The sequence below is a fragment of the Formica exsecta genome, unplaced genomic scaffold, assembly GCF_003651465.1.
Source record: "Formica exsecta isolate Colony F162 unplaced genomic scaffold, ASM365146v1 scaffold272, whole genome shotgun sequence".
NCBI classification, from domain to species: domain Eukaryota; kingdom Metazoa; phylum Arthropoda; class Insecta; order Hymenoptera; family Formicidae; genus Formica; species Formica exsecta.
The window spans coordinates 432,960-456,869 of NW_021849984.1; the positions used below are offsets into that span (position 1 = coordinate 432,960).

General features: G+C 37.5%; 1 protein-coding gene across 4 annotated transcripts in view; it reads right to left on the bottom strand.

Annotated features, from left to right (window-relative positions):
- LOC115237112 (zinc finger homeobox protein 4) overlaps window positions 1-23,910 on the bottom strand; it is a 457,729-nt gene that overhangs the window by 146,823 nt on the left and 286,996 nt on the right. Inside the window, exon 1 of one of the 4 annotated variants that reach the window (XM_029809967.1) lies at window positions 19,922-21,078. The exons of the other annotated variants lie outside the window; for them this stretch is intronic. The gene's annotated coding sequence lies outside the window, so the exon portion shown is untranslated. Of the gene's footprint in view, window positions 1-19,921; window positions 21,079-23,910 lie in introns of those variants that run through there. 4 annotated transcript variants of the gene reach the window in all.

A 23,910-nucleotide genomic window follows, 5' to 3' on the forward strand; every position in this document is an offset into this window, starting at 1 on the left:
AAAAAAAAAAAACGTTAAAATAAAAATAAAATAAAATTTATTATAAGAAGAAATATTCACAAGAAGAGAATCTTTAATAGAAAAAGCAGATCATAAAAGAGCAAAGGGATTAGAATCCCATAATATAGTAAATAATAAAAGTTACGAGTTCTGTAGGATGGAGATAACGTATATTATTGTGCCATGCAAGGATCAGAAAGCCATAACCGATATCAATAAGAATAAATTTCGACTTAACGTTTTAAATATTGGATTAAAGCGATAAATGGTACTTAATACATGCGTGTGTGTGTATTGTATTTTTTTCTAGCAATATTTTTGTATTTTATATGAGGCAGTGATCTCAACCAATAAAAAAATTAAATTTACAGCCAAACTATAAACATCGACATTACTTCTCAAAGCAACCTTTATTAACAATAATGCAGAATTTCAAAGCGATAAGAAAATTTTGTGCACAAGCATTTTAGAATTCGATATGGTTCATAGCGTTTTATGGCGTCATGGTGGTAATAAATGTATCATGAATGTATGCAAGAAGTGAGGAACAGCAGAGTATAAATATAAAATTTAAAAATGAACGATAATAGAGCGAGTCGAAAATTGAAGTCCTATAATGGTTCCTATATGCTAAAGAGAATAAATTAACAGTATATACTAAGCGAGAAAAAGAGAGAAAAAATGCAATAAGATAAGAGAAACAATTATTCAGGATAGTCTGAAAACGTATGAGAAAAATAAGAGTGAGCCAGAAATTTAAATCGAGTTGTTAGTAGAAACCGTCGGTGAACTGATTCACTCAACGAATAGGTTGGACGAGTCCAGCTACGAGTATACATACACGTGGCTGTTAGAATCTGCATATATTCGTCTTCGCATCGGTGAGACAAACCCAAGTTTCTGCCCGAGGCGAGAGAGACATCGACGTAGGAAACCGCATGCGAGGAAGAGGAATGATCTGGCGAAGAAAGAAGAACAGCAACGATAGCGAGTGCGAGAAGAAGAGAAAAGAGAGAGAAAGAATACGATGGAGAAAGAGAGAGGCCTGTGGACAAGTGCGAAGGAAGAAAGAAAGAGACAGAGAGGGAGAGCAAGACGGAGGAGCGGTCTGACTGGGCGACAACTATTGTCGCCGACGTGAAATATTGTTTTTCATGCCAGGCACACAACGCGTATGCACGAATAACGACACGTCGATTAATGTTCGCATCGCCAACCGCATGACCGTCTATTAATAGCGGCGTCGGCGCACACGAGATTTCTGGGTGGTACCATCGATACCGTCGAATCGAAGCGAGACGAAAAACAGGGGAAAAGTGAGAGGGAGGAGGTGAAGGCGTAATCGGTCTCAGATTTAGAAATCATAAGCCGCGCGTTAAGCTGATTAATAACCAAGTGGTCGGAAGCGAAGGAGCGAGAGAGCGAGAGCGAGAGAGAGAGAGACCGATCGGCAATTAGCATAGATATTTTTTAATTTTCGGCAATTTGCATACTCTAGTGAGTTTGCTACGTTATTATTCGTGGACATGCTTCTTCCGTTGCCTTCCTTCTCTCGCGACACATCGGACGTTTTAATTTTTAAAGCGATCTAAATTACGCGTTTTGGCGTTTACGAGCGCTAAACGCGTAACGACATCGTTTAATTTCATTTCTCGTCCGTCGCGCCTCGAGAACGCGGACTCACGAATAATGGTCCACCGATCGCGTGGACAGCTAATAAGAGAGCGGCTCGCGTTTATTTAGTGCTTTGAGTTACAATGCCATTTACGCGCAACGAATATATATATATATATGAATTCTGCTTCACTTAATTTGATTATATTCCACATCGCGCGCGATAAACGCGATAAAAAAAGGTGCGAACGCACTCGTCAGAACTTAATCAGATACCATCAACGATCGCAAACAGACGCAACCAGCGGCACCATCGGAGTGTATTCGCCAATTAGCGCTGTAATTCACTTCAAGCGCAGCACAATCCTGCAGTACTATAGTAAATTTCCGTTGACGATAAACGGTTCAATGACAATTCATTTCAATAAAATCTCTCTTCTTTAAAAAGAAAGAAACAAAGAAATACATAACACAGATTCACCGTGATAAATATATATTAAAATCAAATTCATAACGTGATAATGTTAATAAATTACAATTTACTTATATAGTAAATTTGTTACTATAAATTCGTTTGATTTTTTTTCTTTTTGTTTGATTCATCTAGATTGAAATAAGATCCAACGATGTTAATTGGGAAAAATCGTATACCGATCAGTGGATATTTTGTTGGGAGCGCGCCTTTTCGTTCGGATCGCGCGACAATATGCGACGATATCCTGCATTCGACAATCATCATGTGCAAGATCAGGGCAGTCAACTTTGTAAATCATCATTCAAAAGAAATCGGAGTTCTTAGGAGCGTCGATATGGAGAAAAAATGAGAAAGAGAGGGAAAACGTCTTAAGTAAGCCGCAAATTGCAGTTTATATCATATTTCACGAAGTGTCGGTTACGAGAATCTGTTAAACGTTGAGAGTATCGATCGACGGATCAGATTCCGCGAAATGCTTTTCGGAATGTTAGCAATGGAGTTTTTTTTTATTCGTTACATTTGACCTCCAGATTGATAAGATGCAACTCGATTTAATCAACCGAGCTGTCATCAGTAATCTGTGAATTGTTTGCGAGGAATTAGAAAGCGCAAAGACAATGGCTGTGTGCATGAATAATAATAATGCACAACTCATAGATCTAAATATAAAAACACAAGAACCTACTTGAATGTAGTCAATCTATTCTAGAATAGAATTTGTTCTGACATAAAAAAGTATACAATCTAACATTTAGTTTTTAGCAATTAATTTCTTTATATTCTCTCGCTGATTGTGAGATTGAGAAGCACGTAAATACTGTTCTTCATTTTCTTTGCATCTTTACAGAAAAAAAAAATTACAAAAAGATACGCTTATACATAAAATAACGAAGACATAAAACGACAAGCTAAAAGTAAATTGCATTTTCTTTCTAATGTTTCACATCAAATATCTGCGTAAAAGAAATATTCTCGTTATAATAATCTAGTATTAAATGTTAATTTATATTTATTCTCTCTCGTTTATTCTTATTTATCGAAGAAAAAAGCTGAGAGATTCTTCAAGTCAATCGAATTATTGTCCATCGACGTCCGTTACTCGAGATGTTCATCGGATGCAATCGGATCTCCTCTAATTGACAGTGTAGCAGCACAAAATCGTAATATTGTGACGGAGCTTGTCACGCGTTACGCAGTATATATATTTGACAATCGTTTCAATTAAGCACATAGCAGCGGAGTAACCTACCGCTCGTTCTTCTACACGCGACGCGACACGTAGAGCTAAGTGTAAGCCGATGTAATTGAGAAACTACAGTCGGGAAGTCGTGTATAATGGAGGCAATTAAAATCGCTATGAGGGTTCTCTTTGTGATCGGACGATCGACACAGGATGTATCTACAACCCGTCTGGGATTATTACGACCACAGGCGATAAATATCGATTTGTTCCTCGACAGAATCGCCTTAACTTTATCATTTTTATTTCTCTTTGGGTTAGACAGCATCAATATCTTTTAATTTAAAAAATACGTTGTGCAATTTAAAAAATATGAATGTTATAATTTGTTGTAATTAAATGTAGCTGCAACTTTAAGAGATACAGGCGTATCTTATATTATGAAATATTTTACAAAGAAATTTTAATTGCCTGAATAATGATCCTAGCTAGATTTCGTTCGATCGCTCGCCCTTTATAAGTGTCCGTGGATCCGCTTCGGCACTCGCGGATATTGCTCCACAATAGGTAGCTAATAATGCAACAAAAGAGCCCGCCGTAACCGGTTGAACCCGGAAAGATCATTCGGCTGCGGCTTAAGCCGCGTTAACAAATGCAAATCGCGGCACGGCGACTTTTCCACGGGGATTAAAACGAAGTATCTGTCTTCTCTTGTTCGCTTACTTCGATTCTCTACAAATGTCGTTTCTTTCGTCTATTTGTATTGCATTATTTCATATAGTTTGTCTGGTTACGGATCGTGGGATCCAATGACCATTGTTGGCATAAATAATAATCCACGATATATTAACGTATATAAAATAGAATAAAACATTGAAAAGAGAGAGAATTGTATAACATTGACATTGTAGACAGAACGATCGTCGATTTGCCTGTCAATGAATAATCGCGTAAGGCAATATGCAAATTTCTTTCTCGGAATACAAAACTTGATGCAAAGTTATTCGTATCATCCGGCATGCATTTTCCGACTAAAACTCGATTGATCGCCCCGAGACAAAAGTAATTAATCCGAGAGGACGATCACGGCGGCGGTCTCGTACCGTGACGCAAAAAGATCTTCCACATATAGAGCGGAAAGCCCGCCGAAACACGATTACGCCGTAATCGGCGGGTAGAGGCGAAGCGTGGAATTATCAGGATTTAAGGAGGCAACAAAGTGCGTTTTTACGAGGGTCCGTCCAAGGATGGCCTTTATAGTCCACCACAAACTCGTATTCCCGCTCGGTCTATCTTTCTCTCTCTCTCTCTCTCTCTCTCTCTTTTCAATCCCTCCCTCTTTCTCTTCCATCTGCCAACCTTCCCTTAACGCACACGGAGCGTATATATGTATGTATATATACGCAGAAATACCGGAATAATCGCTGCTGAGATATAATTAAGCTACTAATGACCATCGTGGACTGTTCATGGTTGCAGCCAGCCGGCATCTCTCATCATTGATGAGAGTCTTACATTCGCGATAATTATCAAATAAAATAAACACCTCCGAGAGGAAAAAGGGACACGTAATGAATCAAAACCATAGACTCGGCATGATCGCGCCATCATCTCTCGGCGAACTCGGATGCATTCCTCGCACGGAACGGATCGAAAATACCGCGAACGCGACGACGAGATTTCGGGAACGGCGCTAATCGATATTATTACGCTAATAACGCGCTTTCGGACGTAATGGCGACGCTCTCGCGCGGACGACCGGGCGAGGCGCGTAATGAGCGCAATTACGCCAGGAATGCTCAATTTGTTGGTAAACCGACGCCGAGGCACGGCCAATCTTCGGATAAGCAGCGCACGAGATTTTACCGAGAGAAAATTGATCTGTTATCTCGATGAACCGTCATGCACGCCGGATCGATAATAAACAGAATAATAGATCAAATCATGTTAATCACAGGTGTAAGTTTGTGCGTGCGTGCGAATTTTCAATTTTGCAGGGTATCGAATTTAAAATTTTGGAAATTATAAATACCAATTAAAAGCAATATTCGTAAATTAATAATCCTGCAATAAAATTATAAAACTAATCCCTATATGCGACATTATCAAAAAAACCTGGTAATACACCTTTATATCAAATAATCTACTAAAGTAAGAAAATAATAAAAATTATATATTATAATAAGTGTGTGATCAAATGCGTCCGAAAATAAATAAGACAAATCTTCGACAGAGCTAATGACAAGGAAAGTGAGAAACGTACATTGACTCGAAAAATCGGAAACGTGCGAATATTTGTTAGCGTCGAGAATCGATCGTACGGCTCATCCGTGCGTGCACCTCTGTCACGCGTCGTTTCTTGATGAATGTTTGAGCGGGAGATAAGAGAGCACACATAATCGTGCGTGCGAGACAATCCGGAGAATGCTAAGCGGTATTTAATACCTGTACTTTTACACTGTACATCTGCCGCGCGCGCCATTAGCGACCGCGCGACTGATTTATATTAATCAAATGTGCACAGACACACACATACACACACGTGATGTATTCGGAGAATCGTACCCGTGACGTTCGATGCCCGTATTAAGGGACAAGAGCCAGCACGTCGGGACTTGTTACGAATAATTAATCCGTACTGAGTGCGCGGCTTGTCTATGGACTTTCCATGAGATTTAACGTTTTAATGTTATCTCATATAGCGCCTATCTCTTCTTTCAATTTCAACCAAACTAAACCAAATAATACATAGTAAATGCGTGCATTAAATTTACATGTTTTATGAACAAGGTAATTAAAATTATACACGACAGATATTTCATCGTTATATCGTAATCGTTATAGAAGAAGGAGACGATTCGCAAATGTCAACGCAAAGAGTTTATGATTCATACGGTTCAGTCACCTCACAATTCCCAAGAATTTCTCAATCCGGAAGATACAGGCCGGAATGCTGACACGTTTTATGGCGATTTTAATTCCTTGTCCGCCGTGTCGAAAGGCGAGATGATACGCGAGGAAATTGTTTAAAAGAAACGACGCGGAACGGAGTAATCAAGAGCAATCATCGAAGAGCCAGCGGGGGAGAGGAAAGCGAGTAACGAGCGTGGAGGGATTTCTCTCGCGGTGTATTGGCCACTACCCCGGCTTTGCGTTAGCAACGGATGGTCGAGACGCGTACGCGTATAAGCCGCGATAATAGATTATGATAATAAACGGCATTGTGCCCGACATAAAGGCGTCTAATACCGGGGCCTCAGTCATATTCACGGTTCTCTCTTTCTCTCTCTCTCTCGTGTCGCGGAGACCGCCGGAAGTGTCGTAAAGAACGCACTGCTTATGGATCAGGTAAACTTCGAGAAGAGAAGCAAGGGGCGAGGAAGAGAAAGAAAGATAGTCCCAAAAGAACCTAATCTAACTTAACGTAATTTGGGAAACGGGAAAGACCGGTCTATTATCAATCGAATTATTCTCCCTAACACGTGCGCTCGTCTTATTTTCCGTGTTTTATCAGCGTTTAATCTTTTCAGTTCAATGCACACTTGCAGTGTATCATCTCATCTTAATGTCGAGTGCATTGCAAATACGAGTTGTATCAGGCTCTAAATAACATGCAAATAATTTGCACTATATTGCGAGTATATTATACGATTACTAAACTTTTCATGATAAAAATATTTTAGCCGTAACTTTAACCCTATAAAGATATAGATGTTTATGGTAGAATAAAAAAGGCTGATACGAAAGCATATGAAATATTATTAAATTGCTACCGTTCACCATTTACATGCATTACATAAATTACTACGCTATATCTAATATATACTCTACGATATATCTATTATATTAGTAATATCGGCATTATTTGTGTCATCAGATAAATAAATAATTGCCTATAATGATTTCTCCGGCAGGAATTTCCGCGAAGAAATCGCGATTACGAAAGGGCACTTGTCCATTGTTGCGGCAGCATCGAATATATTAGCACGCTAATGATGTATAATTATACGTGCCCGTAAAAAATATGGATCGACCGATCGCAGACTTGCAGATTTTCGCCGCTCGTGACTAAAAATCGAGTATAACGACAAACTGCGAGCAGTTACCTGTTTTGGCCCTAAGAGATCCGCAGTGCGGAACGGCTCGATTCACGGAAAGATCTGATTCTGCTCGGCGGAGTTTTACGACGACCGGCTTCCCTAAAATCAATGCGCTCCACGTTGAAATAATTTACGGCCGCTTTTAATTTTCTCTTTACGGCATATGCGACGCCGGGCAAAATGTATTAGCGATATATCTTGGCGGTTTTATCCGGATCTCGACCTGTGTGTTGATTTGGACCCTATCGCGACGTGATTTCCTTAAAGTTCGTCTCACGGAAGAAAGGGTCGGGTCAAAATCCGTGGCTATAAACGCACTTAAATTATACCAACGAATTCCGACGTACGCCTGGCACACGCAAGCGACAATGCAACGATGACGAATATATGGTTGCACGCGTACAAGAGGATCTCGAGCCGATGCCTTTATATACGCGTAACTCGCGCGTGCTCTTAAATAGCATCTGTTTATTGTCGCGCGACAGAGAGACCTTTCTCTGATTATTCTCCTCTTTCGATGTCGGTATCAACCCCAACGTTAAAATTTCTACAAATTTTTTATGTAAATATATCGGATGAGAGAGAGATTCCCTTCCTCCTCTTCAGGAGCACACGGCGATGAATACATATTTTCTTGCACGCGCGTGCCATGCGCTTAACCCTTTCCGGCCCGGTAACTTTGATTGTAGTCGTATATTTTATGCAAATTGCATAAGAAAATTCGTATAATAAAAAATCATTTATGTATATTTTCTAGCCTTTGTGTAAGTTAGAATTTAAAAAAATATATGACGATAGAGTGAACGTCATTCAGTTAATTAAATGTTTAAACACTTACAAGAGAAAACAATAGAAGAGCAATTTCTATAAACAGTAGTATAAAAAATATTAATCTAAATATTCCTTACATTATAATAATGTTGATGCATAAGAAAAAAGAAAACACTAAAAATATTTAATAGTAAATATAAAAATTTAAAAAAATATATTGTATATTACTTTGTAAAAACATATAATTAAAAAAATAATAATTCGTAATATAAAAATACATTCCCGAGATGTACCAAATGTCAGATTTTTCCCTTGTATTTCGATACATAGAGAATATTTTTAACACACACATCGTAATTCTATTAAATATAGCTTTACTCAAATATTTTTCTACTTTTATCGAGATAGTAGAAAATATCCTACTCCTATCTCTTAATTTTCCAATTTGTTCACAAGTAATATATTCTGAGATGAATTTTGCAGATGTTTAACAAATTGTCGCGACAATTATAGTTGAAAAACTTAGTAGCAGATTGGTTAACAAAAATACTCGAGGGAAAGAAAAGAAATTATTTTATGTAACTTCAAAAGAAGAATCGATTTAATAACAAGGAGAGATATTGTATGTAACGTTAAAGATAGAGGAACCCTCCGAGGGAGAGAAGCGGTTGTCGCGACTGGAAAAATAATTCTGAGAAAACATTTACGAGATGCGTTCATAACCACGGCGGTGATAACTCACAGTTCAATCGGGCTTATTTCTGTGAGTTTTATGTAAATCTACCGTGAGAGAGGGTGCCTTCTTCTTTATGAATACGAGATTAGGGCGCTGCGAAAGCCACCGCGGCGATGGTTCGAGAACTAGGAGCGAGCACGAAACGGGAATTCCTAATCGACGAACAGACAGACGGCGGCCTATGCCGCCCCGTTCATTATAAATTGTGCTTATTAGTTAAAGCCGGTACAGTTCCACGTGCAGTTAAACGCTAACGTTGCGACAAGTCACGTTCTTTTTTTTTTTTTTTTTTTTTTTTTTTTTTTTTTTTTTTTACCATCGATGTCAAAATCTGCAGCGGAATAATCGCTACGCTTCGAAATTGCGAGCTGCAGGTATCGTTTCGTTTCGGAAACTAATTTTAGAATCAGATGATATTACCTACGATGCATTTATGCTGGTTAGAGCAGAATAGCGGGAGCTAATCTTATCACGCGAACGAAGATAATATAATTATATCGATATACCCAGTTGTGCATTATCTTTCGCGATTTCTCTCGCAAGCGGCGTAAAAATTACGATTAATACTAATGGGGTAAACACACGCAATGTATGCGTAAGAAAATGTGTGCACAAAACTGTAAAATTATTACATGATAAATACTTATTACGAAAATTCGGAAAAAAACGTCTCGTGGATAATGAACAAAAATAACTAACTCGCGAGAAAATAATTCAGTAATTTTATAATTGACTGCTACTCGCATTAGTATGCATCATGTCGACTCGGTTCCACGATGCGCGTTTATTTCCCTCGCTTGCGATTAGCTGCAGCGACGTAATGGCAGGCGTGCATACGTCGCATCGGCGCTCGATCAACGACGTAAAATTTTACGGTTGCTTCGTGTCCTCGAATCAGTCGTCAGGTATTTTTCAGTGGAGAGCAAAATATCACGGATTCCAGGCCACCGGCGCAGTCCGAATTTTGCATGTTCAACCCTAATTCGTGCGTCATTGAATTTTTTGTTGAATTGATGTAGTCTCGTGATATACCCGAAATTAACATAATAAGTGATCTTTCGATCGTAATATTAATTCATTGATGTTAACTACATGTTACAAATAATAAAGCATGTCGTATCGAATTAATTTTGTTAGTTCTATATAGTGAAATTATATTATCTATATATATAGTGAAATTATATTAATATACAGAAATTTAAAATTCATATAATAACTAGTTTAGAGATCTCTTTATCGACTTGATTTATAAATATTATAATATAAATTTTAATGTGTGTTTTAAATATACGATAAGAGATAAGACAGATTATATATAAATTTGATATTGTTTTGCCATTAAAGAATGCAAGATTGATTATATCGGTTTGTTCAAAAATATAATTCAAAGTTATGTACAGCAAGCAACAAAAAAAACTGTGCTGTTATTGAAGTATAAATGTTTTCAAATGGAGACATATAGATAAAGCGTTACATATATGCTCTACAGACATAAACTACTGTTATTTTTACACAGACTGTATGTCTACGCTGTTAGAACGTATTCCATTAGCTATTTCGATATTGAAAGAGATCAGATATTTATATTGTTTCCAACTCTATAAAATTTAGTTACACAATTGACAATGAGTTATAAAAAAATCTAGCTTTTTTCAACTACACTAAAAATTATCACTGCTCGAAATTTATTATATCAATAATTTATTCATGGAGATTTTTAATTTTCTTAAGAATGTGACGAACTTCCTTCATCAACTTGTTCCTTTGGATAATAAACTTGAATAATAAACTTTGGGTAATAAACGACAAAGGAAAAAACAAATCTCTTTACAAAATAGTATACGTCAATTATTTCGCGCGCTAAGTATAGGTTTCGAAAATTTACGCGCATTCCGCGGAGAATTCGTGTAGTAACGCGGCGATCACCATAATTCACGTCCTGCATTGTTAGCGTTAAGGACGAAGCGTATCGCTGCCACTCATGGACTAGGCATGTCCATTTCGTTTGCGAACCGATCGGACTTGACAACTTTTTCTTCGCTTAATGTCGACGATCACGGTCGTCGTGTCAATTAACGCGGCTGCGCGATAAACGCGAGGGCCGAAGAATGAACGCCCTCGTTTTTAATTGAATCGGCGCAAATCGAGAGAACCGGCCCCTCTCGAAGCCCGCCCGCTCGGAATGTCCATTAAACGACTGATCATTTCAGATAGAGAAAGTATCTAGAGTCGTTTTAATGGAGCTTGATCGCGCGAGATAACAGGATTACGTTTCGAATCGTCGTTGAAAACACGACAGCGCGATCACGTTCGAATGAAGATTGTGACGAGTACTTCGATTCACGAATCGGACAATCAAAAGAGTCGTAAAGTTAAAGGAAATTTTTTTTTTATATCGAAATCGATAGACGTATTTAAATGAATACAACGGATAGACATTGGAAATCAGGACACATTGAAAACTTTAGAAATAAATTGTGGAAGCGACGCGTTCAAAGATCTATAATCCTTTCTTCAAATGCGTTACTAATTATCACATTATACTGTCTAATAGAATTTTTAAATATATATAACTAAATTATTCACAGTTACTTTAACTATCTATGTATTCTGACATTACAGATCGCGGAAATTTTCGCAAAAGTATTACGTACGATCCATCTCTTTTAAATAGCTCTTTTTATAATCTTTACATGTATATGTAAATTTATAAAATTTATTTTTCAGATATATTATTTTTTAGATGTAATATTAGAGATAGAGAAAGAGACCACGAGCGCAGACATACAGATATATGACTCTTTTACTCAAATTTCGAGCAACTGAGATTATCGAACCGTACTAAGTGCGGTTAATTTTTCGGCGCAGGGCGTCGCGGTGATTTCAACGCGCGGCGTCGTATCCGTCGGATTCGACGACTTACCGGCGCCAGCGCGACGAGATAACTCGTCAACCGCTGGTGACAGAACGAAGCACGCGATTGGATTTCCGTGATAAAGCCCGCCGGCGTACAAGAGTAAAAATATATTTTAACGAGCGTTTTAATTGTCGCGCGAGCCTCGTGCCTCCGCACGGCCGCAGATAAGCAAGTTACACACAAAGCGAGATAATAAATTATGGCTATTTTAATTGCCGTCCGTTCGCCCGGCCGTTCTTCCGCGAGAAAGAGAGCTCCATCCAAGTCGTGGCTCGGCCGAGCCATGGCGATAACGGCACGCTCGTCCCCGCGCGATATTCTATCCACCAATCCTCTAATGATTTATCGTCGTAAGAACGAACGACCGACGGCTGTTAAATGTATTTCGCGGATTCGACTTTTGAGACGGGGCGCCGCTCCGGCGAAACGAGTCACTTAATCTCAATCAGTTTTTTTGTCCGCCCGTACTTGACCACAATGAGATGCGCTTAGGAGCTGTTAACATCGCGTTATAAATAACAAACGCTACGACCATAATCTTATATTACAAAGTCGCAAGTGTGCGAATAAATCACTCACGTTTTTCTCTATAATATTAATTGACTGAAAATATAAAATAATCTATAAGTAATTTTATGGCGCGTTATGTTTTCTTTCCGTGTGAGATTGTTTCCTGCGTAGCGATCGCGTCAATATTTTTGGCACAGAGCGATGATTAATGCATTTGCGAAATAATCGACATTGCGAAACTGCGGATGGACGGCAAAAAAACCTGGTGTACTCGTTTAGGCTTACTCGCTCTAATTAGAGATAGAGAAAGCGAGTGAGCAAACGTTTCTTATGCGAGCGTTCATGCTGTCGTAATTAATTAGCCCCGCGGCGTACAAGAGTAAAAATATATTTTAACGAGCGTTTTAATTGTCGCGCGAGCCTCGTGCCTCCGCACGGCCGCAGATAAGCAAGTTACACACAAAGCGAGATAATAAATTATGGCTATTTTAATTGCCGTCCGTTCGCCCGGCCGTTCTTCCGCGAGAAAGAGAGCTCCATCCAAGTCGTGGCTCGGCCGAGCCATGGCGATAACGGCACGCTCGTCCCCGCGCGATATTCTATCCACCAATCCTCTAATGATTTATCGTCGTAAGAACGAACGACCGACGGCTGTTAAATGTATTTCGCGGATTCGACTTTTGAGACGGGGCGCCGCTCCGGCGAAACGAGTCACTTAATCTCAATCAGTTTTTTTGTCCGCCCGTACTTGACCACAATGAGATGCGCTTAGGAGCTGTTAACATCGCGTTATAAATAACAAACGCTACGACCATAATCTTATATTACAAAGTCGCAAGTGTGCGAATAAATCACTCACGTTTTTCTCTATAATATTAATTGACTGAAAATATAAAATAATCTATAAGTAATTTTATGGCGCGTTATGTTTTCTTTCCGTGTGAGATTGTTTCCTGCGTAGCGATCGCGTCAATATTTTTGGCACAGAGCGATGATTAATGCATTTGCGAAATAATCGACATTGCGAAACTGCGGATGGACGGCAAAAAAACCTGGTGTACTCGTTTAGGCTTACTCGCTCTAATTAGAGATAGAGAAAGCGAGTGAGCAAACGTTTCTTATGCGAGCGTTCATGCTGTCGTAATTAATTAGCCCCGGGGGAATTATTTACTTCCCTCTCTTATCCGACTAAACAAATTGCAGAAGTATTAGAAAATCCAACAGTGAAAAAAGAAATCGCTGTTTTGTATCTTTCTTTTAGGAGAAATCACTTTTCCAACTAAACATTGATACATTTATATTAACGAAGATATATAAAGAGGATAAGTCACACTTTTAAAAGAATTGAGCACTATGGATAAATTCTTTTTGCTATAGTTCCTGACGTATTAAATTAGTTGGACAGAAAGGACATTTGTGCTTGCAATTAAAGCATGTTGTAAAATCTACTACAATTACGGTTATATAAAAAAATAATAAAAAAAATAAAGCGACACACATATTACACATATATGATATACATATAATTATGATAAGTTAAAGATCGTAGGAGAAATTGTGTGTGGTATCAAAGATATTTTATTTTAATATTTGTAGAATTTTTTATACTTTTTTTATTTTGAACGTTGCCTATAAACAGAGAGAGAGAGAGAGAGAGAGAGAGAGAGAGAGTAAGTATTTATTAATTTAAAGCTATAATAAAAATTTAAAATTTTTGAAATAATGTTTTAATATCTTTCTTAATAAATTTTTTATTCAACAATTGTATCTAAATATAAAAAATGGTTATATAGTAGTTGACTGTGAGATTATTGTATCCTTATGATCATAGTAAGTTTGTTCGTTCTTGTTGTTTAATTTTTTCGATTCCTATCTCATGAATGTTCTCTGTCTCTCTCTCTCTCTCTCTGTCATTCAAAAAGCTATAGAAAATGCAATTTTATTTACAAGATAAAGGGAAAGCCGAAAAAAAAAGAAAAACAAAAAAGTCAAATAAATTAATTTTATTTTTAATATTTGCATTATTTTTATTTTCCAGAGAAACTCTAAATTTTTATTTATTAATTAAATTGGTTAATTCCAGTTAGTTTATCTTCATGTTTCTTGTATCGTTCGTCAAAACGATCGCAATTAGACAAACGTCCGTGACGCGAGTTATGTTTAACTATCGCAAATATCCCGAGATCGCTTTCATAAATGGAACATGTAAAGCTTGATTGGATACCGTCGTGAAATATCGCTCTTAATAGTTTAACGCGCATCCTTACTCTCTCGTCTTAACTATCGTCGATTAATAACGAATAATTTCAGCCACGACTATTAATTACAATCAATAATCCGCCGCGTCACGATTTTCTCACGATCGCAAAATAATTACGAAAAACAGAAAGTGACAGTCGATCGATGAATTCTTCGCATTTCTCTGCCTTTCGTAATTTTCCGTTTCGCGCCTGTGGCGACAGCAATTACGCTTTCCAACGCCAAACTCGTCGTGTATATCAATCGCGTTTAATTAGTCGTTGACGTAGTACCGTGATGATGTGGGCGCGGGAATAAATCGCAGCGACGTACACATAAGAAGTATCGGCAACGCGACATCATTGACCCCGATGGTGAATTCTCTCTCTCTCTCTCTCTCTCTCTCTCATTTTTCTTCTTTCCTTCTATCTCTTCTTTTCACGAAAAAAACTCATGCTTATATTAATTACTGGCAACAGGCGCCAGAAAAAGTACTTGTTCTTGTGAACCGTAATTAATTAAGCACAAATCTTAACTTTGTTCTGTGAATAAATCTTGAAGAAATCTCGTAGCAGGAAATATATACTTTTTCTTTCGATAATCGATCTTTGTGAATGCTTCTTTACAGGGACTTTAAAGAGAATGAGTAGGGCATAGGTGAAAGCAGTAAGCGTTAAATTTTCGAGGAAATTGAAGATGTCTCGTTAAGTTTATATACTATATAACAAAACATATATTGATAGAGCCGTTTTGTATCAGCAAAAGCAATTAATGCATCGTAGTATTTTACAAATTTAATGTCGGTATCTCGAATAAACAAATTTGTAATTAAAGCCTAGTAAAAAGAGTATTCAATTTCGGTAATTCTCATTTACATCATAATACAAATATTCATAGCTATTGTTTGTACGCATTTAATGCCACTTGTTTAACTTTACTTTGCTATTTTATTAAGATTCAAGTTTGAAATACTGCGGTTCGAATTTATTGAACGTTGATTAAAACTTCTTGTGTAAAATTTTATTTATTTGTAAGGTTATATTGCTTATGATTTTATCTAAGATTTTAGATTTTAGATCTTTGATTTTATGAATTTGCTATGACAGATCGTCTGCGTAAGAAGTAAATGTCGCATGGCGCGGCCAGGCGCGTTTGACAATTGATGTGTCAACCAGATGTTGTTCATATCGTTGACATTTTCAGCAAATCTAAACACGCTTCTCCGAAAATAAGAGAAGGACAGTGAGAAAAAAAACGCGATATCTAAATAAATATCGTGCTTTTTAACGGCCGGTGTATCGTGCCTGCGGACGCGATCCCTAATACCGGTTCCCTTTATCTCTACGCACGCATCGAAATCCTCTGTGTCGCGCACGTTTTCATCGCAAACTCTCATCGCACAAATTTTGTTGACCGCAAAATCTTGTCGGATGCGTATGCTCTCTTCCCATATGTTGGCAAAGAATTTGACGTTTTCGCATGCAAATTGTGCGATCCTATAGTATTAATGAATAATACTCCTATGTTACGGAAATCGTGTATTACGTCATAAGACTTTGAAATGTCAAAGAGAAATGACAACACTGAGAATTGTTAATACATTTTTCAACATGTATGACAACATTTTTAAATTTTAATAACTGCGCTGTAACAGTCTCCGCTCTCTCTAAGAATTTCGATGACACCTGTCACGATTAAATGATTTTTTATATCATTTATCTTTGCGAAGTAATCGATTGCTATATGCCAATGTGATTAATATCTAAGATAAATCTCCTTGAACGGAATGTAATTGAAGTTGGTTAGCATTGACGTCGATCGGCAGATCGGAGAAGAAATCGTAATATTCGATTGTGAAACGAAAGTCGACAAGATATTCCTAAATTCTTTTTAAATAAGTATTTATTAATTTAAAGCTATAATAAAAATTTATATAAAATTTTTGAAATAATGTTTTAATATCTTTCTTAATAAATTTTTTATTCAACAATTGTATCTAAATATAAAAAATGGTTATATAGTAGTTGACTGTGAGATTATTGTATCCTTATGATCATAGTAAGTTTGTTCGTTCTTGTTGTTTAATTTTTTCGATTCCTATCTCATGAATGTTCTCTGTCTCTCTCTCTCTCTCTCTGTCATTCAAAAAGCTATAGAAAATGCAATTTTATTTACAAGATAAAGGGAAAGCCGAAAAAAAAAGAAAAACAAAAAAGTCAAATAAATTAATTTTATTTTTAATATTTGCATTATTTTTATTTTCCAGAGAAACTCTAAATTTTTATTTATTAATTAAATTGGTTAATTCCAGTTAGTTTATCTTCATGTTTCTTGTATCGTTCGTCAAAACGATCGCAATTAGACAAACGTCCGTGACGCGAGTTATGTTTAACTATCGCAAATATCCCGAGATCGCTTTCATAAATGGAACATGTAAAGCTTGATTGGATACCGTCGTGAAATATCGCTCTTAATAGTTTAACGCGCATCCTTACTCTCTCGTCTTAACTATCGTCGATTAATAACGAATAATTTCAGCCACGACTATTAATTACAATCAATAATCCGCCGCGTCACGATTTTCTCACGATCGCAAAATAATTACGAAAAACAGAAAGTGACAGTCGATCGATGAATTCTTCGCATTTCTCTGCCTTTCGTAATTTTCCGTTTCGCGCCTGTGGCGACAGCAATTACGCTTTCCAACGCCAAACTCGTCGTGTATATCAATCGTGTTTAATTAGTCGTTGACGTAGTACCGTGATGATGTGGGCGCGGGAATAAATCGCAGCGACGTACACATAAGAAGTATCGGCAACGCGACATCATTGACCCCGATGGTGAATTCTCTCTCTCTCTCTCTCTCTCTCTCTCATTTTTTTTCTTTCCTTCTATCTCTTCTTTTCACGAAAAAAACTCATGCTTATATTAATTACTGGCAACAGGCGCCAGAAAAAGTACTTGTTCTTGTGAACCGTAATTAATTAAGCACAAATCTTAACTTTGTTCTGTGAATAAATCTTGAAGAAATCTCGTAGCAGGAAATATATACTTTTTCTTTCGATAATCGATCTTTGTGAATGCTTCTTTACAGGGACTTTAAAGAGAATGAGTAGGGCATAGGTGAAAGCAGTAAGCGTTAAATTTTCGAGGAAATTGAAGATGTCTCGTTAAGTTTATATACTATATAACAAAACATATATTGATAGAGCCGTTTTGTATCAGCAAAAGCAATTAATGCATCGTAGTATTTTACAAATTTAATGTCGGTATCTCGAATAAACAAATTTGTAATTAAAGCCTAGTAAAAAGAGTATTCAATTTCGGTAATTCTCATTTACATCATAATACAAATATTCATAGCTATTGTTTGTACGCATTTAATGCCACTTGTTTAACTTTACTTTGCTATTTTATTAAGATTCAAGTTTGAAATACTGCGGTTCGAATTTATTGAACGTTGATTAAAACTTCTTGTGTAAAATTTTATTTATTTGTAAGGTTATATTGCTTATGATTTTATCTAAGATTTTAGATTTTAGATCTTTGATTTTATGAATTTGCTATGACAGATCGTCTGCGTAAGAAGTAAATGTCGCATGGCGCGGCCAGGCGCGTTTGACAATTGATGTGTCAACCAGATGTTGTTCATATCGTTGACATTTTCAGCAAATCTAAACACGCTTCTCCGAAAATAAGAGAAGGACAGTGAGAAAAAAACGCGATATCTAAATAAATATCGTGCTTTTTAACGGCCGGTGTATCGTGCCTGCGGACGCGATCCCTAATACCGGTTCCCTTTATCTCTACGCACGCATCGAAATCCTCTGTGTCGCGCACGTTTTCATCGCAAACTCTCATCGCACAAATTTTGTTGACCGCAAAATCTTGTCGGATGCGTATGCTCTCTTCCCATATGTTGGCAAAGAATTTGACGTTTTCGCATGCAAATTGTGCGATCCTATAGTATTAATGAATAATACTCCTATGTTACGGAAATCGTGTATTACGTCATAAGACTTTGAAATGTCAAAGAGAAATGACAACACTGAGAATTGTTAATACATTTTTCAACATGTATGACAACATTTTTAAATTTTAATAACTGCGCTGTAACAGTCTCCGCTCTCTCTAAGAATTTCGATGACACCTGTCACGATTAAATGATTTTTTATATCATTTATCTTTGCGAAGTAATCGATTGCTATATGCCAATGTGATTAATATCTAAGATAAATCTCCTTGAACGGAATGTAATTGAAGTTGGTTAGCATTGACGTCGATCGGCAGATCGGAGAAGAAATCGTAATATTCGATTGTGAAACGAAAGTCGACAAGAGATTCCTAAATTCTTAGCGAAAGCCTACTACTTGTAACGTGTTGAGAATTTTGGCGTGAAAATAATAGCGTGGTCAATTACAACGCTTTAAGTAGGATACAATAAAGAAAAAGATGCCTTTTTTACACACTACTCCTTTCACGCGCTAGCTAGTATAATGTTAAGCAGGAACCATAATTAGGAACACTTCCAACGCCTGTTTCAATACGTCGAATGTCTTTATTCGAGCGAACGGTACACACTAAAGTCACATGGAAGAAGAGAAAGTGATTTCTTACGCGGCATGATTCATAGACAAGCGTGGTAACAGATTGTGCGTGTTCTTAGATCGGAAATTCAATGTTGACGAATTTGAAGAACTAGTTAATACATGAGAATTAGCACATGGATCGATCTCACATCACTGATTTAAATCCAGTTTGGTATTTATTATGTGGATTCGCAGTTGCAAATTTTTTTCATTTTTTCCTCCTTTCTTCGTCTCTGTTTCTCTTGTTAAAATCACAATCATTTTGACACATATATCATACAACATAAAGCCAAGATTTGACTCACAGGAGGGTTGGAGGAACCTGAAATACGACTACCGTTCATTCAACGAACTTAGAAGTTGGCGAAAAGGCTTTTACAGATATGTACTTGTGATTTGTTAAATAATTTTGTGGTGTCCTTGTAGTTTGTATTCTTAATAGCAGCGCAATTTATCAATTTATCTTTGTTATGATCCGACATTTCGATGTTATGAAACGAAAGGATGTGCCATTCACACTTTAAGCAATAATCTGAGAAGCAACGAGAATTATATATACGCTGACGTTTAGCGTATTCACTATATCATGAGATTTTGCGATTATCACGAAGAAGGAACGTTTCAGCACTCTTGGAAACACGCTATCACGATATCGCACGACGATCTCCACTCACTGAATAACGATCAACAAAACGCTAGTGCAAAACGACGTATAAAGACAACACCTCCATCCACGATAATCAAGATGACATTCGGCGATGGCAGCATGGTGAGAAGACAACGACACATACCTGGGTTCATATCCCGACAGCTCGCAATTTCCCTTTTAGCCTGCAGTCGAACTCGCCCCCTTAGATTCTCACTGTACTCTTAAAGCACACGATCTTTTGTTTTCGACTTTGTAAGGAACGTAGTCGATATAAACAGCGTCCAGCACTTTCCACTTTCAATCGAGTTTCCACTATTTTGCGTAAATCAAGGAACCACGGACGGAGGAAGCGCGATAGGAACGTAGAGAGGAACGATATTGAAGCACACACAACACACAGTCTTCGAGGGTCGTCCGTGAGCCAACGAGTGAGTTCATTATTCGAGCACCGATAAACCTCCCTGACGTTTCGTAGCATCGACTGACGTACGTCACAGCATATTGGACAATCTATGGATCGGATGTCAGGATTCATCAAACAATCAAGACAATCTCTCTCACTGCTCTTTGTATGGAATAGTCTCTCTGTGAGAGATTACTCAATATATATGTATATTCGATACACGCGTGGAGAAAAAAATATGCACCCTGGTATCGGCGACTCCTTGGTCCCTAAAACTTAGTTTCTTCCGGCACCAATCAATCCACACACCGAATGAAGACACATTCAATGTATCAACATTGTTTCTATGCCACTGTCTACAGCCACTGTTCCTGTGTTTATATTTGACTAAAAGTCTTTCTTCTTCTCTTTTCTTCGTCGTTCTTAACTTAATGGATATTTGTCTCGAAGATGAGGATATAGTTTATCATTTTCTCTTATATCCTTGCTTCCAGTGATAATGAGATGCTCTTTCTGTCTCGCTGCTTGTCTTTCTCTTGCTCTTTCCATCCCTTATTTTCGACGAAAACAAAAGACACCAACACGTTACATTTTCCCGAAAAAGCAGCCCCTCGGTGAGCGCAAACGTGCGTGCAAAGCCGACGAGGGGGTGGCGAGAGTGACGTCCGCTCGTAGCGCGATTATGGGTAGCGAGGGCTCTCGCCGGGGCTCCGCGGGCTCTCTCCTCTCTCTACACGCACAGAATAATATTTTAATGAAGGAAAGGCCGGACAGAGCGAAGTGCCCACGTCGGGTCGCGCTGCCGAACTGTGGGTTTCCCCGCCCCTCCGCGGCCGACTGCTTCCGCCCCTCTCCAAGCAGGGTAGGCGAAGTGTGCTCAACTCAGACCATTTCCCACCACCGACCATCAACCATCTCCACTGTATGCCGTGCCGCTGCCACGCTTCTCCCTACTCTGAAACACGAAACGAGAATTGCGCGGCAGGAGGTCACAAGAAGGGTGAAGTGGCCTGACCAACCACGATCAGCAAGGCGTGGTTTGCTAGGCTGTGTTCTGGATGCTGCGTCTGGTGGGTCTGGAAGTCTGGTGGGGAGAAGCAGCTGCGCCAACTCTCGGATCACGTTGTGCCACCACCAAGCAACCGCCACCACTACCGCCACCTTTGCACCACCACCATCACTATCACCACCACCACCACCACACCAGATTGCTATCACGATCGAGTATATCGCGCTCGTCTGGAAAACCATGAAGCGCCGTCTGAACGCGAATAGAGCGCAGAAGCCGAGAACGAGGACGTCGCCGGTGGTATCCGATAGTGGGGGAGAGAGAGTGATAGAGAGGGAGAAAAGGCGCGATCTCGCGCGCGCGTCGCTGGCTCTATCCTCTGCCGGCCCCTGCGCGACTTCCCGGATATCTTTCCGGTAAACTTTCCTCTTCGCGCCCGGAGTAGCCCCGATGCTTTCTCCATCTCACTCGCTCTGCCTCCACTTACGCGTCCGGACGTATCGTCTGCCGTACGGCTCGATCCGTGAGATCCAGGATTTCCGAGCGACGTGCGGGAGACGTCGATGACACCGGCACGGCTACGTCGCGAGACCAAAAGAATTCATCCGGCCTTCCTTTTCCTTCTTGTCCTTCTTTCCTTTCGCCGATTTCCTTCCGACGAGACGTCAAATACGGGGTTAACAATCGTGAAAAGTGTTTGTGCGTCCTCGAATATCAAAACTTGTGCTGATTGCGTGTTTTTTTCTAAATAGTGATGAAAAGTTTGCCTTAAGTTTCCGATTTATATCATGAAACACAACATGTGCAAAAACTTCATAAAATGTTTTGTACTGAGCATCAAGAATTCTCGACATTAGATTGGATGCTTCTGCGCTTTCTTCCACTATATCAGATACATGTTGTTACGCATAATGTTAGGATATTTGCCCGATGATTATTTTCACTTGAAATATCTTTTAAAATGAGTAAATGTGTGTAGCGTATACATCATATCATAAACTTTATACAAGATTGTGTTATTAAATGTATATGATCAAAGTCATATTAAAATTGATATTATAACTTGAAAAATCCTGCTATTCTAATTCCCTATAAACATCATACTACATATATTATTGGCGCTGCATCTACATTGTGAGTGAGAAAGAATCGAAAAATATTAAAAGATAGTAATAATAATAATATTAACAACAATATTAATATTATAAATAATAACAAATTGCCACAATTCTCTAATCCGAAAAATAAATCTCTCTCTCTATCTACCATAAAGAAATTAAGCTGTGCACGATTGATGTGGTAAAAGGGACTATGATCTATCATTGACAAAAAAGGCAATAAGCAAGAAAATGTAATGAAATACTATTTTAAAACGGTGAATTCGTTCAAGTGCAATTTTTAAACAACGTTTTTTCTTAGCAATGACTGCATGTAATAAAGCTGAAAATTTTATCAATAAAAGATCAGAAAGAAGGTTACGCTATTTTAGAAACTACCAAACTACTACTTATTGACAATGAGATGCTAGTTACTTATAATAATAAGAAACAACCTGAAAGATAAGAAACAAGCGAACAGACGAATTATGCAGAGTTTCTTCAATAAGGATTAAGACAAATCGCTGCAGCATACAATTAAATTAATGTTAACAATTCCATTAAATGTAAGTTGAATACTTTGTATGTGTGTTGGACGTTTAATTATGCAAAAAATGCTATTTTAAAAAAATTATTAAGATTTTTCTAATAATTTTTATTCTTAACGTATATATGCATATTTTAAATCAGAAATTAGATGAATTTTATCTGTATTTATTTATCAGTTTTTCTCAAATTATTTTGTTTTGCATTTAATTTTTAATTACTTATTTATAAAAAATGATATAATTTACATATTACTAAAAAAAACAACCATAATTACAGTTAAATGGTAAGTAAGAACCAGCGCGGAAGTTAAGCGCATACTTTATGCAAATTTCAGCATTAATCGTACAGAAAATAATTACGAACGTTTCAGTCTTTTCTTTGGACCATTTTCAGCATACTACAAATAAATTAAAAAAACGTAATCCTAAACAATGTAGATAGCCAAATAAAAATGTAGCGCGGACAGACCTGACTTATGGTGATGTCCAACTAACTGCTTAATATTTTAAGGTTTATATATATATTTTTTTTTTCCGTTACCGATTAAATTTCCACTCTGAAATATTTCCGACCGTTATATGACAATTGCGCTACATTTTTGATTATCTACATTGTTTAGGATTATGCTTTTCTAATTTATTTGTATTACGCTGAAGATGGCGCAAAGAAAAGACTGAAACGTTCGTAATTATTTTCTGTACGATTAATGCCGAAATTTGAATAAAGTTAAGCTTTAATTTCCGTTGGCTCTTTACTTGCCATTTAATTATAATTTTTTAATTTAAAAGAGCCTGTACTTCTTGATTTAATGTAAAAAACAACTTTATAGATATTTAAGCTCAGCAATCAAATCATCAATCATTTATTAATTAGAATACTAACGTTAATTTAAATATATATAATACCGTCGCATAGTAAAATGCTTATATATATATGACACCATCGTATAACTCTAGTAAAATACTTATATATTGAGTTAATTTAAAAAAACATTTTTGCTCGAAAGTATAATCGTGACACTCTTGTTCACAAAAATATTAACAATTATATCTTCACAACTTTATTAAAATTAA